Source organism: Callithrix jacchus, chromosome 8 (genome assembly GCF_049354715.1).
Source record: "Callithrix jacchus isolate 240 chromosome 8, calJac240_pri, whole genome shotgun sequence".
Taxonomy (NCBI): domain Eukaryota; kingdom Metazoa; phylum Chordata; class Mammalia; order Primates; family Cebidae; genus Callithrix; species Callithrix jacchus.
The window spans coordinates 10,801,587-10,817,484 of NC_133509.1; the positions used below are offsets into that span (position 1 = coordinate 10,801,587).

General features: G+C 48.3%; 1 protein-coding gene across 8 annotated transcripts in view; it reads right to left on the reverse strand.

The window, feature by feature from the left end:
* DAPK2 (death associated protein kinase 2) overlaps positions 1–15,898 on the reverse strand; it is a 271,914-nt gene that overhangs the window by 210,189 nt on the left and 45,827 nt on the right. The window lies entirely within an intron of this gene.

Here is a 15,898-nt window from a genome sequence, read left to right on the forward strand (position 1 = left end):
GCCTACACCTTCTATGAGGAGTGAATGTTAGTATTAGTCCCAGTGTACAGAGTTGAACACTGAGCCTCAGAAAGGTTATTGATCAGGATGACACGCCCTTGTCATTGCAAAGTCTCGGCTAGAACCCAAGTCTAAGATCCACCAGATGAAATCACAATATCCATAAGCAGACTGGGCTGGTGGGGATCTGGATTTGGGGGGGGTTTGGGGAGGAGGCAGCCTAACAAGGTTAATCATCATAGTCGGGGAGCATCACAGTGAGAGGACCTGTTATGAACAGAGAGTTGTACAATTAGGAAACTGAGGCCGAAGGATAGGCCTAGGGGCTCACCTGAGGTCACTGCAGAGTTAATGGCAAAGCCAAACTTCAAAGTCAAATACCCAACTAGCTGTCCACAAAGCCTCTGAGATAGTTACAGCAGGGCTGGACCATTATTAGTCCCCTTCAGGCACTGGTACCCAGGGCTGGGCTTGGAGACCCTTCACTGTGCTCAACCTGTGGAGCAGGTCTCAGAGGGTATTTGCTACCCCAAATAACCACTGCTCAGGTAACTCAGAAAGTTTTCTGGTTCAGCTTAATGGCTGAATAAGGGGACAGCAGACTCCAGACGTACGATGTACGCTCTTAGTGGCTCTGGGGTAAAAGTTACATACGAGGAAATGCTTGGGATATCTGCCCCAACTGCAGAAAGCAGCACTGCATCTGGACCATGTCATCATTATCATCATCCTCAGCGAGACAGTCTTCAAAATACTCAGAGTGGCAATACCAACCACAGAGTCAAATTGGGCAAGCAACAGATAGACAGGCCAATGCTGAGACAGCATTATATGGCAGCCACTTCAGAGATGTTCCCAAACAGATTCATGCATCTCTCCCTCCCCTCAACTTCCATTCACTCAACACTGTCTGGGCATCCACTCTGTGCCAGGATCTGTGCTGGGCACTACGCGGCAGGGACCAAAGGCACAGACAATGGGTACAGATGGAGCTCTGGGGAGGGAGACGACCCTAGAGGCCAGACTGGGCAGAGAAGGCTTTGTGGAGCCAAATTTATATTACACTGTCCACTGACTCTAAAGTTTCAGCTATTTAGGCTCCAAATACTGGCTCTGAGCTGTCCACACATTAGGGGCTGACACAGGTGGAGTGGAGCCAGGCCTCCCAGAGCCAAAGTGAACACATTCAGTGTGATCTCTAACATATATGGTCTCTTGGAGCCACTCTGGGCCTCGGGGACAGCAGGTGCCTTGGTAGGTGCCAACAAACACTTGACCGAGCTTCCAGGACCAGGTGGCTGTGAGTCTCAGGGTCACAACAGCCACATGCCTCTCCTCTCCCTCTGACACTTCAAGGGGCTGCTGGCAGGGCCTGGCATTTCAGAGTCCCTGTGACCTTGTCACAGCAGCCCTGAGTTCCTACTTGACTGGTGGGGAAAGGATGGTAAGGGATAGATTTAGGTTTACAGAGCACACAGCTCTGTAAACCTCTTGGCATCCAAATCCCCCAGCTCCCAGCCCTGCACTGTGTTGACAGCCTTAGGACTTGTGAAGGGGCAAAAGAGCTTCTATAAACTAGAGCTAAGCATTTCGGGTCCCCTTGACATTGTTTCCCCTTTGTCTTATGAGGAAAACAGGGGCATTTTTTTCTATATCACATGCCTGAAAAATTCCTCAGACTCTCAAAAAGCAAATGAGTGTTTGCTTTTCCAGCCTAAGTTTTCTCCTTTCGAGACAACTGTGGCAATGAGTGGTGACTGGGGCAGGCCCACTGCACAAGCATCTTCCCCTCCCCAAAGGGAGGAATTTGAGATTGAGTGACTAAGATGACACCAAATACCACACAACACCACTCATCTCACCTCTCTTCACTTGGGCATGACCCTCTGCTCAACCTGTGGAGGGGGCCTCAGAGGGAGCCAAGGCTGCTGGCTAGTGTCCCTCTTTCCTTGGCCTGTTTCCTGAAGAAAGAACACCCATTGCTAGACTCAGCCCCTAGGCTTCAAGGTCAGACAGGCCTGGCCTCAGGGACTTATGCTTTCACCTGGGAACAGTCACTACCTGCTCTGAGCATAGATCTTCTCATCTGTCAAATGGGAATCAGGATTCCCTGCTAGAGAATTGTGAAGACTGGAAATATTTGTAATGTTGGCCCGTGGTACTAATAAGTGGTTCATGTGAAGGCTGAGCAAGAAACACCCAGAGATATAAGTCACTGATTCAAATGGTCTGGAATGTGTAGCCAGGGAATTGGTTTAATTTTATTTATGCTTAGAAATGGGGTCTGGCTCTGTTGCCCAGGCTGGAGTGCAGTGGCATTATCATAACTCACTGCAGCCTCAACTCCTGGGCCAAGCAATCTTCCCACCTCGGACTCCCAAGTAGTTGGGATCACAGGCATGTGCCATACCACCCAGCTTCAGTTTAATTTTAAAAGCACCACCCTACCCCTTGATGATTCCCATGCACAGCCAGATGTGAAAACATCTCTGCTCCAAGCAATTAGCCAACTCTTTTAATCCTAGAGCAGTGGCTCTCAACCCAGGCCACACATTAGTATTGCCTGGAGAATTTTAAAACTGCTAATTCTAAGTCTCAGCCTGAGAGTCTAACTAATTAGCCGAGAGTAGTGGCAGCCTGAGAGATTCTGATCTCCTGGGTCTGGGCTGCAGCCTGAGGACAGGGCTATTTAAAGGCCCGCCAGGTAACTGACATGCAGCCAGGGCTGAAAGACACTGACTTACAGCAGCTTTTTTATTATTTCCATTTCACAAATGAAGAAGCGACACCACTGTCACTCATACTATTTCCTCCTTTGCAGTATTAGTTCTTTGATGTGATCATTTCAGGAGAGTAAAGAAAGGGAATCGGAGGAGTGGGGTTGTCTCTCCCATCAGCAGGATTTTTGCTTGAGGGGTTCAACAGTCTAACTGCTGTGTTACGAATTTACAGATCTGACAGATTACTCTAGCTTTTGGAGGATAACAGGAGTGAAAATTTGCAGTCAGGCAATCCCTGGCCACTGTACTCAGCGCATGCACAAAAGCAGAACCTGACATGGCTCTAGTATGCCCATCAGAGGGCCCAGCCAACCCAAGGGCAGGTGAAGACAGTGATGGTGATAGGCCCTTGTCTGCACACAGAAGGCTCTGCAGCCAGAAGCTGAGGCCCAGCAGTACAGAAGTCGCCAGCTAGACCACAGGGATGAGGGGTGGGAGGCGAAGGCCTGTCCACTTTAAGGACAGAGGCACGCAGAATGACATCCAGGGAGGGAGCAGAGGGGAGCAATTCCACCTCTAATGAAGGTCACTGCTAACTCTAAATTAAAACGTATGAAAATACTGGAATCTGGTACACATATGCAAAGCACACATATTCCAGTACCTCTGCCCCCTGCTGCCCGCTTCTCATAGCAACAATCAACACCTATGCATGGTCGACTGCAGCACAGGGCTGGTAACGAGGAGGCCAGATTCCTGGTCCTGACCTGCTATATCAGAGTTTCATGGGCTTGGCAAGGCGCTGTCTTTTCAGTTCATGTTTCTCCATCTGCCACCTCAGGTCTCACCTTAGACAGCTTCCTGTCAGCTGGGCACAGCGGCTCATGCCTATAATCCCAGCACTTTGGGAGGCTGAGGCAGGTGGATCATGAGGTCAGGAGTTCAAGACTAGCCTGGCCAAGATGGTGAAACCCTGTCTCTACTAAAACTACAAAAATTAGCCGAGAGTAGCAGCAGGCACCTATAATCCCAGCTACCGAGGAGGATGAGGCAGGGAATTGCTTGAACCACGGAGGTGGAAGTTGCAGTGAGCTGAGATCACATTGCACTACAGCCTGGGCGAAAAGGCGAGACTCCATCTCAAAAAAAAACAAAAAAACAAAAAAAATGCTTCCTGTCAGAAGGCTCCAAAAAGCCTGGGATAACTCTAAACAGGAATGAAGCCCTTCCCCTCACTCTCCAAACCCCTAACTCTGGGCTAGTGTCAGGAGACTGGGAATCTAGTCAGAGCCTTACCACTCATGAGCCAGGACCCTGGGCAGCCTGTTCAACTCCCCAGGCCTCAGTTTCCTTCTTTGTCAAGTGAGGATGATAACACCCACCCTGCCCACGTCCCAGGGTTGTTTGGGAAATCATGAGGCAATAGGACTTTACCATCCAGCCTTGCAGAAGAGCATGAGGCATGGGTGGGTGGGAACTCTGTGCCTGAGGCTGGCTTACAAAAGTCATGTAGGATGGTTTCATGAGGGACAGTAAATCTGCAAGACACAGAAAGCACCCACTTCTGCCAGCACACTCTCCTGCAATTCTGTCAGAAATACACCCATCTTCCCAGGCAGAGGACTCAGCTCCTCACTCACTCAGCACCCAGGAGGACTGAGATCAGTGTCACTGGCAGATGGGCCTCGTTCCCAAACTTGTCAGGCCACAGGTGGTGCCTCATAAGGGCTCTCTAGTTGTCTGCCCAGTCCTCACATGAAAAGGAGTACACCTAGAACAGCTTCTCTGTGCTCAGAAATGTCCCTTTCCTCAGCTTTTAAGGTTCATGGAGGAGCCTGGCTTAATCCCCACCGCCCAAATTCTTCACAGTCAAGGGTGAATAACCAGGGCATGTCCCAAATGTCACACCATGGGATAGATTTTGTACAGCAGTGTGAACATTACAACATTTACATCCAATTTTTCTGTTAATAAGCTAACTTCATATTCATTTTCTTTTAAAATATTTGCAAGTATCATTTTTAGTTCCATTTCACAGAGAAGAAAACTGGAGAGGGATGGTAGCTCCTGCCTGTCATCCCAGTGCTTTGGGAGGCTGAGGTGGGTGGCTCCCTTGAGGCCAGGAGTATGAGACCGGCCTGGCCAACGTGGTAAAACCCTGTCTCTACTAAAAATACAAAAATTAGCCAGGCGTGGTGGTGTAAGCCTGTAGTCCCAGCCACTTGGGAGGCTGAGGCACGAGAATCACTTGAACCCAGGAGGCAGAGGTTCCAGTGAGCCACGATCATGCCACTGCACTGCAGCCTGGATGACAGTGTGAGACTCTGTCTCAAAAAAAAAAAAAAAAAAACCAGGCAAGGTGGCACAACCTGCGGTCAGCTACTCAGGATGCTGAGGTGGGAGAATGGCTTTGAGCCCAGGAGGTTGAGGCTTCAGTGAGCTGTGACCATACCACTGCACTTCAGCCTGGGGGACAAGCAAGACCCTGTCCCCCCCCCCCCAAAAAAAAGCCAGTAAAAAAAAGAAAGAAAACTGGGCTTAGAGAAGTAAAGTGACTCGGTAGTTGAGCCAGGGAATGGGGCTAGGATGCAGATCCATACAGCTGACTCCAGCTGCAGTGAGGCCCTCGAGGTAACAGACCAGCAGTGTGTACCAAGTAGTGACGAGAGGGGCCCATCCCAGAAGAGAGCAGTATTTGACATTGTTTTGAATTGCTGGCATGTGGTGATAGTAAAAAGCAAACTGACTTTTACTTGATTTTATTATCGGTTGATTGATTGATTGATATTTAAGACAGAGTCTCGCTCTGTTGCCCAGGCTGGAGTGCAGTTGCGAGATCTCGGCTCACTGCAACCTCTGCCTCCAGGGTTCAAGCAATTCTCCTGCCTCAGCCTCCTGAGGAGCTGGGATTACAGGTGTGCACCACTGTGCTTGGCCAATTTTTGTGTTTTTAGTAGAGAAGAGATTTCACCATGTTAGCCAGGCTGGTCTGAAACTCCTGACCTCCAGTGATCTGCTGCCTTGGCCTCCCAAAGTACTGGGATTACAGGTGTGAGCCACCACGCCCAGCTGCCTGTTATCTCAAAAGGCAACGCACCCCTCCTGGCCTGCATCAAGGTAAGCCACTCCTACTGCCCTCTCACCTCCACCCTCTGTGATAAGCCACAGCCAACCAGATTTGTTCTGTCAACTATCAGGGCCAAGCTGCTAAAGGCTTTGAAAGGTCTATTGGCTGGGTGTGGTTGTTGTAATCCCAGCACTTTGGGAGGCTGAGGCAGGAAGATTACCTGAAATCAGGAGTTCGAGACCAGCCTGGACCAACAGGGCAAAACCCCACCTTTACTAAAAACACAAAACTTACCTGGGCATGGTAGTGACATCTGTAGCCCCAGCTACTCTGGAGGCTGAAGCACAACAATCCTTTGAACCTGGGAGGTGGAGGTTGCAGTGAGCTGAGATTGTGCCACTGCACTCCAGCCTGGTTGGCAGAGCAAGACTCAAAAAAACAAAAAGGTCTATGGATTGAGTGGGCCTGCCTCCTTCCCTCTCTTAGTCTACTCTAAAGTGTCCACACATTGAGTGATGTGCCCCTAAGTCACCAGTCTATCAAGGTGGAAATGAGGCTGAGCTGCACAGAATGCAGGGCCCCAGCCGAGGGACAAGATGCCACCCAAGGTGAGAGGTACCAAATGGGAAGTATTCCAAAGCAGGGGGCTGCAGAGGCTGGCTTCCTTCTCCCGCTTCCCCACCACAGTCACAGCAGTTCCTCTTTCCTCTCTGGAGAACGATGAGCCGCCACTCCTCTGGAATTACCCTGTGAGTTTTCAGGGCCACAGGGCAAGGATAATGCTTAAGAACTTCCAGCCAACGCCACACCCACAAGTGGGGGAATGGGACCTTCAGCCAATGTGTTTCAAAGGCAGGAGCAGCTCAAAGCTCTAGTCCACAAGAACCAGGACAGCCTGATCCAGGAGAGCCCACGCCCACATCTCACAGCCACAGCCACAGCCTGCCTGGGGATGGTGTCACTGAGCCACCTCCCTGCTCCTCTGCCTGGCCAGGCTCCACTGTGGAGCCTCTATGGCTGACCCTATCCTTATCTCCTTCCCTTTCGAACACTTCCATCTTCCAGTCAGGCCACTCCAAATCCCATGAACCAGAGGCAGAAAACACTTGGGGACAGATCAGAGCAAGCAAGGGAGCAGATACGCAGGAAACCAAAGCAGTGTGAAGAAACATAATGTTATCTCAAGTCAGAGCAGGAAGCAGGTCAGGGTTGTAGGCCAGAGAGACGAGGGTAAGGAGCAAAAGTTTACCAAAGCCTGGTGGGCAGTGCGTTGGGAACTAGACGGGCAAGACAGGAGCAAGAAGCCTGCAGGGAACAGCAGCAAAGTCAGCAGCAGGTAGAGAGTCTGGAACAACAGAAATGCCAGCCAAGAGCCTGCGGACAGAAGGGGGCAGAGAGCTGCCCAACAGGGCTTTTCTCCCAGCTAATGATCCAGGCCCCCCATTTCATGACCTGTTTCCCCTCCCTGACCTCGTTGCTACTGTAAAATCGTTCCTTGGCAATGACTTTGAAATTTGAGGTGTGGAACCCTCACTCAAATCTTTCACTGAAGTCCGATATGTGAAACAGTCTAAAAGCTGTGCTTCTTTTGGAGAGGCACCCAGAGCCCAGCCACTGACCACCCCCACTGATGAGGCCTAAAGGGGCTTCATGGAACCCCAAAAGCTCCAGGGAACACAGTTTGAAAGAAGTACTGCTCTGTAACATGGAAGCAGAGCATGCTGCAGATGATTCCAAAGAAGTTTCAAACCTTAAATGAAAATGAAAAACAGAACATGCAGATGCTTCTCAGTAGTATCATCTAGTCGTTTAGGAAGTCACTCCAAACAAGGTGAACTGAGGGTCAGTGATGAGGAGCACAGAGAGGATAAGTACCAGGAGCCAGAGTCTCCAGAGAACTGACTCCTGACCTATAAATGGACCCTGTGCAGAAAGTCACCAGTGGCTGCTTTTACAGGCTGGCTAGTTTAGTTCCCAGGCCCTACAGACTGACTTCCTTCCTCTAGACATTTTTTTTTTGCCAGGGACAGGGGGTCAAAAAAAAGCTCCTAAAGCTCAAAAAGGAAGGAATCACTTAGCAGGGCCAAGCTGGGCTAAAGTACGACAACTAGTTTTTAACTTACGCACATTTTGATGCTATTGTCAAGTGAGCATGAGCCTGCAAGTCTAGGACCTAAAATAAATTAGTCTCAATAAAGTTTGACTTGGCTATATAAAAAAAATTTTCACTGAAAATCTTTCCATAGTTCAGTATCCTCTGATATTTTCCTTAGTCTAGAGTGTAGATTCTAGACACCAACATGATGTAGTTTACTGAAGAAGTGCTGGGCTTAGAAGGTACCATCCACCATCCACCCACCTGCCCATGTGCTCACCCAGCCATCCACCCATGCATCCTCCTAACCGTCCACTCACCCATCCATCTGTCTCTCATTTACTGATCATTGTTCTAAGTGCTGTAAACAAGACACGCCCCACAACTGAAAAGGCTTATATAGTCTATCGCAGAGATTAGACAAACACAGATGAAAAGGAAATAGAGCATGGGCGTGAAAGAAATATCTGCAACAGCTGAAGAGGCAGGGAGTGCTACACAAATGCTTCATTCTGTGGAGGCACCAACTAACCTCTCACCCTTACTCCCTCCCTATCAGGTTGTGGCCGCTTTCTCAAGGAAATACACCAGGAAGCTGAACCTGCCCTTTCCTTTCCTCCTCGTGGGAGCGCAGGGAAGGAGAGAACAAGCAGTCAAGGGGCCAGTTGTGCTCAGTTGGGTCAGGTACCCTTCCCACTATCTGAATTCCTGACACTCAGACGTATGTTTGATTAACAAAGGAACTTCAACAGAACAGGTCAGTTTGCACCCTCTTAGAGATGCCAGCCAGGTCCATGGCCTGGGCAAAGGCCAGGAGACTGAACCAAAGGATAAGACCTTCAATACAAGCTTGTGCTGCCATTCAGGAAAAAGGCTGCAGAAAGAAGACAGAAAAATCCAAGATGGTTTGAGGCTCTGCTATTACTGTGGGGGTACAGAATTACCCCTCATAAAATGGTAAAGTGAACCATTCATGTTCTAGAATACCTCCCTCCCCACTTGCCGTCCCCTCTCCTGCATCCCACCCATCTCCTGTGACCTTTCATCTCTTCCTGGCCCACACCCCACTATGATCCTTCCCATTATTCATGTAAGGTGACAAAGCATTCCTAAGGGATAATCTGACCTCCCTCCAAAGTAACACCTTCACAGTTTAACAGCATTTGTGACCAAGAAGATGCTTTGATAGTGGCAAGTTTAGGCACACATGGGGCAAGTGGGGAGACGACTTGGAGATAGAAAGGCCTTTTTACTTTCCCAAGAGTCACACTAAATAGGTGGCTCTGCAGAAGACTATGTGTGTTGCTGTGTGTGAATGTGGGCGGCATATGAATCATAACCAGTTATTTCTTGTCCATTTTCTTCTGTCCACCTGGATCTTAGGGCCTGAGAGATTCTTGATGCAAGAATCTCATTCTTCGTTGGTATAGTCAGCTCTTAGCCATCTAAGATGGATGGTCCCTGTTTCTCAAAATATTTGTGAATTTTTTTATCCCAAGTTTATTTCTTCATCATGACTTGAAAATGCCCAGGATTGCTTGCCTCTCCCAGACATGCAGGGCTGTGAATGGGAAAGACTACATATCATGGGCAAAGTACAGGTTTAGGAGTCCTGGCTCTACCACCAACTTCCAAGCTTCCTTCTCCCTTGGGGCCTCAGTTTTCTCATCCAAAAATGAAGGACTGGACCAAGATATCTCTTTCAGGTCCTCACCCCAACCCCTGTTAGAGTCTCTGATGCGGGTCAGTGTGTGACATACTGTATCACATGTATCATGTGTTTCATATTGATACCTATGAAACAAACATTCCAGGGTGGTTTCTGCGTTTCCTGCTGCACAGGGCCCAGCCATTGGTCCAAGCTATTGACACTGTTCTGTCACGTGTCAGCCAACTAAATTTTCTTTTCTTTTTTTTTTTTTTTTAAGATGGAGTTTCGCTGTTGTTACCCAGACTGGAGTTTAATGGCACAACCTCGGCTCACCGCAACCTCCACCTCCTGGGTTCAAGCGATTCTCCTGCCTCAGCCTCCAGAGTAGCTGGGACTACAGGTGCGCCCCACCATGCCCAGCTCATTTTTGTATTTTTAGTAGAGACGGGGTTTCACCTTGTTGACCAGGATGGTATCGATCTCTTGACCTCGTGATCCACCCGCCTCGGCCTCCCAAAGTGCTGGGATTATAGGAGCGAGCCACTGCGCCCGGCCAGCCAACTAAATTTTCAAAGACAAAGGAGAACCAGGGCTTCAGGAAAGGAGAGCACATCTTAGGCCCCATCTTCACGCCCAGGAAAATAAGGAACTCTCCAGACACCACAAAAGTATTTCTGTAACCAATGACCTCAGCGTCCATCTCAGCTCTCAACTATCAACCAGCCTGCAAGAGGCTGAACAGTGAGAGCTGTTATCTTTACAACTCTCACAAGGCCCAGCTCAGCACCTGGCACAATACAGGTATTCAGCCCATGTTTGCAGAAATGATGATCTAAGCTGAAAAAGCGGGAAGTGTGATAAAGGGCCTTGTCACCCTTGGCCGGTCCCCAATGCAGCAGCAACCCTTCAATGGCAGAGTCATTTAAAAATAAAACATTATTGATTTTTTTTAATTATGAAAAGAAAAATGTTTTTTTTTAAAAAAAAGAAAAGAAAAGAAAGCTAAAAATGTTCCTTAACCCCACCTTTCTGAGATAACCATCATTATCATCTTGGTGTCTGCCCTCCCAGATGTTTTTTGGTACATATTAAAACTTGGGTTTTAGTATGAGTCCTTAGACAGAGTCTTGCTCTGTCATTCAGGCTGGAGTGCAATGGCTTGATCTCAGCTCACTGCAACTTCCACCCTCCCCAGGTTCAAGTGATTCTCCTGCTCAGCCTCCTGAGTAGCTGGGATTACAGGCACACACCACCATACCGAGCTAATTTTTGTATTTTTAATAGAGATGGGATATCACCATGTTGGCCAGACTGGTCTCAAACTCCTGACCTCTGGTGATCCACCCGCCTCGGCCTCCCAAAATCCTAGCATTATAGGTGTGAGCCACCGTGCCCAGCCTGTTTTTTCATTTTTTAATGTAAGTGGAATAGTATTGTAGATACTATTTCAAAAACTGCTTTTTAAAAATTCTCCCCTTAACAATAGATCATTAACATTTCCTCATATAATTAAAAATTATTTTAATGTCTAATTTTTAAAGGCCGTATACTATCACATTACACAGGTAAAACCATGGTTTTTAAAGCAAATTATGAATTTTGGACATTTATATCATTTCTAATTTTTAGTATCATTATGATATTGTTATAAATAGTCATGTGTATAAATCTCTGCATACATCCCTGATTATCTTTTTCTTTTTTTGAGACAAGGTCTCACTCTGTCACCCAGACTGGAGTACAGCAGCGCAGTCATAGCTCACTGCAGCCTCAAACTCCTGGGCTCAAGCCATCCTCCAGCCTCAGCCTCCTGAGTAGCTAGGACTACAGGCAGGCACCATCACATCCAGCTATTCCTTTTTCTTATTACTTGTAAAAGCTCTTTATGTATTCTTGATATTTAACCTTTTGTCAAGTATGTTGAAAATATTTTCCCTAACTTATTTTCCTGTAGGCCAGGGTGGTTATGGGTTTATTGTGTAAAGGAGCCATAGGTCTTTCTCAGCATCAGATGGTGTTAACAAGTTTTTCCCTTCATTTCTCCTCCTGCCTGTTACTTCAATCACCCAACTGCTGTGCCTTAGGGTTACTCTGAAGGGAGTGAGTCTGTGCCTCGGTGAGACTCTTGCCTTTGCTGGTCACATTGTCAGTCACTCCATCCAGGGTGCACCTTTGAATTTACTGCCATCTCTTGTCCCCCCTACCTGGTCCTTTGCTCAAAGTCACTGCACTCTTGCTCCAGGCAATGTCCCTACTGTTAGCTGACTAAAGGAAGGCATGGTATTGGAGGGTGAGCAGGTCCTGGTGCAGAGTGTGCTTGGTGCCCCCAGGGTGGGCCACAGCTGTGGGACAACCAGCACAAGACCCCTTTAGAGAGGCAAGCATCTCTCCTAACCTCAAAGTAGTGTCCTTTATAGTAAGACTCACATGTTGGCTTTCTTTCAGAAATTACCCTAAAGATGTTTGTCTATCATGTAGAACTGATACCCTTCCTCATTTCAGATAATGAAAATGTCATAACTTTATTTCCTTTTTGTTATCTTGGTAGCCAATGACAACTATGATGACCTAGGCATTCGGTGTATTTCCTTTTTCTTCCTCTGCAGCGTGGATTCTCAAACTCGGTGGGTATCAGAATCATTTGAGGAGCTGGTGAAAAATTCAGGTGCAGCCAGATGCGGTGGCTCTAGTAATGCCAGCACTTTGGGAGGCTGAGACAGGAGGACAACTTGAAGCCAGGAGTTGAAGACCAGCCAGGGCAAAACAGTGAGATCTCATCTCTACCTCCCTCCAGTTTGTTTTAATTAGCTGGGTATGGTGGCATGTGCCTGTAGTCCCAGCTCCTCAGGTGGGAGGATCACTTCAGCTTAGGAACGTGAGACTGCAGTGAGCTGTGATGGTGCCACTGAACTCCAGCCTGTCAACAGAGCAAGACCCTGTCTCCAAACACAAAAATATTTTTTTAAAAAAAATAAATAAATAAATGAGATGCCCGGGCCTTATCACACATTTGCTAACTCATAATCTTCTGGGGGCATCTGGCTTTTGATCTTCCACTTTTATGTTCACATTCTATCCATGTGCCTCTCATCATAGGTTGCCTCAAATTCTTAACATGCATGAGCAAGAGGAATCATAAGTGGTTCTGTGCTGCCATCACTGCAGCGTTCACTCCAGGACACAAGCATGGAGAAAGATAATAACCTGCAGAGCATGCCTTCCAAGACAGAACTTAGCCCATTTCACAGACACAGGTTAAAGGGAGTCCCAAAGTGTGAAAGGCTTTGCCCAAGGGAGGACCACTCAATCACTTACAGCTGATCCTAATGGCCAAGTTGATTGCAGAGCAGAAAGCATTTCCCACAGGAATGAAATGGTGCCACCCCATCTCCCTCTGCCCCCACACTTGCAGGTGGCCTATTCCCTCATCCCTACCCTTCAAAGGATTTGGCTTTAGATCCACACCCAGCCTCTCTACGCCCATAAGCCTCGAGGGCTGGGTGAGGACAGAAGAAACAGGTCCAAGTCTTCTTAGAACCACATCTTTCTCTACACCCCTCCCATCCATCCCTACTCCCCAGGAGACGCCAGAGCCTCTGTTAGGCAAGTGGCTCAGAGTGCAGCTGTGCCATCTCCTCTGTCATCACCACCCCCAATTAGCAGCTCCCAGGTGCCTTCAGGGCGGCCACTCCTGCCCAGCTCCTCCAACTCTGCTCTAAGCCATTAAGGCTTTGGCACTGTCTGACAGGTTTCCTTCAAGCCTAATTGTCAGGGTGCAGGAAAGGTATGTGTCATATCCAACATGATTTATTTGTTCTCTGTCCACCCCAGCTGCAATTTATCTTATTTTGTTTTGTTTTATTTTTGAGATGGAGTCTTACTCTGTCACCCAAGCTGGAGTGCAATGGCACGATCTCAGCTCACTGAAACCTCCACCTCCTGGGTTCAAGCAATTCTTCTGCCTCAGCCTCCCAAGTAGCTGGCACTACAGGCGCCCACCACCATGCCTAGCTAATTTTTGTATTTTTAGTAGACACGGGGTTTTGCCAAGTTGGCCAGGCTGGTCTTGAACTCCTGACTTCAGGTGATCTGCCCACCTGGGCCTTCCAAAGTGCCAGGATTACAGGCGTGAGCCACCGTGCCTGGCCTTAGCTGCAATGTAAAATGGACTCTAGCCTCTAACATGGTCTCTTTCCTCTGGAAAACCCACCCATCAAGTCTCCCACACTAACTGCCTTCAATTGGCCTTGTCCTCACCCACATTAGCCCACACTGGAGTCACGGAGGGGCAGTGGGTTAACCAGCAGTGCTCTGAGGGCATGGGGGTCTCTGGAAAAGACTCCAGGAAAACTCCAGCCCAGTTGCATTATAAGTTGGCTGTGAGACCCTGGGTGAGTTTCATCATCAGGGAGACAGGGATGAAAACTGCCTCATAGGCTATGATGATTTCATGCACTGATCCACACAAGTGCCCACAATGACGTCCAGCACATGGTAAACACCAACAAATAGGATTTTATCCTTAGCTCTCTGGGCTCCAGTTTCCTCACCTATGAAATGAAAGTAACACACTTATCTCACAGTCAGTTAAGAAAACGGAATTTGAGAATTGTGAGAACACAGCACAGAGCCTGATATATCCTTGGTGCTCAAAAAGTGGTTTCTGATTGATGAAGGATGAACTAGTCAGACAGTGAGCATCAGGGGTCAGAGCAGACATTCTTACCCATGGGTGCAGGCTGCCCTTTCCTGACCCTCAATACCACAGAAAATTGCCTCTGTCCTCGGGGAAACAGGCTCACAGAGCAGTCATGGGCTCCCACATGGATGCAGTCTGGCCAGACAAGTACATTTCCACCTTAGAGGTGGCAGGACCAGGCTTTCTCTCTGGAACAGAGGGAGAAGCCAGGCTGTGTCTCAACATGTCAGGGCCCAGGAGAGCCAAAAGATGGACTGTCTCCCTCAGGCCACCTGCTACCACACTGTTCCTCCATGCTGGGAACTCCACAGGGTCCACGTACACTGGGTTCTGTGGCTACCTGGGTCTCTCCAGGGTGGACCCATGCCTGGAGGAGACCCAGGGGAATTGCCAGGAAGCCCAGGCAGGAGCAGCTGAGGTTGCCACAGCCATAACAGTAAACGCTTTCTGTGTGCACAGCTCAGCATCCCTCCTCCCTTGAAGCTTGTCCTGCCCTGCCCTATTCTGTCCCCTTCCCCGAATCCCACCATGGGCTGTGGTCTCCTGAAAGGAAGGGGCAGTGCAGCTTGCTCACTGTTGTGCGTTTGTGCTTAATGAGGATTAGTTGAGTAAATGAGGCTTGACTGTAAGCACTGGGAACACAAAGATGAACAAGATACAGTCCCATCCATATAAGAACCACCAAATACTGAAAGAAGGCAGCTTCCTTGCAAATCTTCTCTTTCCTAAAGGAAATATTCTGTGTATTGACTCTCGCATGTTCTTGGAGGGCAGAGCTGCTTTGTGAAATTTTTTACTTCCCAACCCACACAAAGTACACAGTAGGCACTTTGACACGAATTAAACTCAGCTCGGGAGCATGGCACGGACACTGTGCTGGAAACCCGCCCATTCACTCTTCAGCGGTCACTCTCTGTTCTGGGAGGAATTTTCCCATGGATCCCAAAGGCCAGCAAGAAACAAACTAATTTGATCAAAATCTCTCTTCCTCTCCAGCCCAGGAAGTATCTGACCAAGCCGGGGCTAGGGGTCAGGACTATCCATGGGCCAGGCATCAGACCCCAGCCTTTCCAGGGCACGTGGGGACTGAGAGGACAGTTTTGCCCCCACAGCTGCCAACAGCTGCTTCTCATGGAACTGCAGGGTCAAACCACAGGGGAGAGGAAGGATCCATCTCACAACTGAGGAACACTCACAGAAGCTTGACCAAGGTTGCAAAGCAGTGTACAGTCACACAGGCCGGGACCCCACGTCCCTTACTGCTATTCCAGTGTCTTTCTACAACAGCAAGGATTTCCAAACTTGTTCCATCAGTAGGGGTCTTTTCCTTTTCACCATTTTAAAATCTTTTAGCAGAATAATATACACAAACATGCTAAGTAAAAATGAAATTGCATAAAAAGCCTTATAATGGAAACAAGTGTCCCCTGCCCCATTCCTCCCGTGCCCTAGCTCTGCTTACCAGAGGCCACCATTTTTAAATCGTCTTGTATTTAAAAATGATTTCTTCTTCTTCTTTTTTTTTTTTTTTTGTTTTTGAGACAAGGTCTTGCTCTGTTACCCCAACTGGAGTGCAGTGGCACAATTACAGTTCACTGCAGCCTCAAACTCCTAGGATGAAGCTATCCTCCCACCTCAGCCTTCCGAGTAGGTAGGACCACAGTCA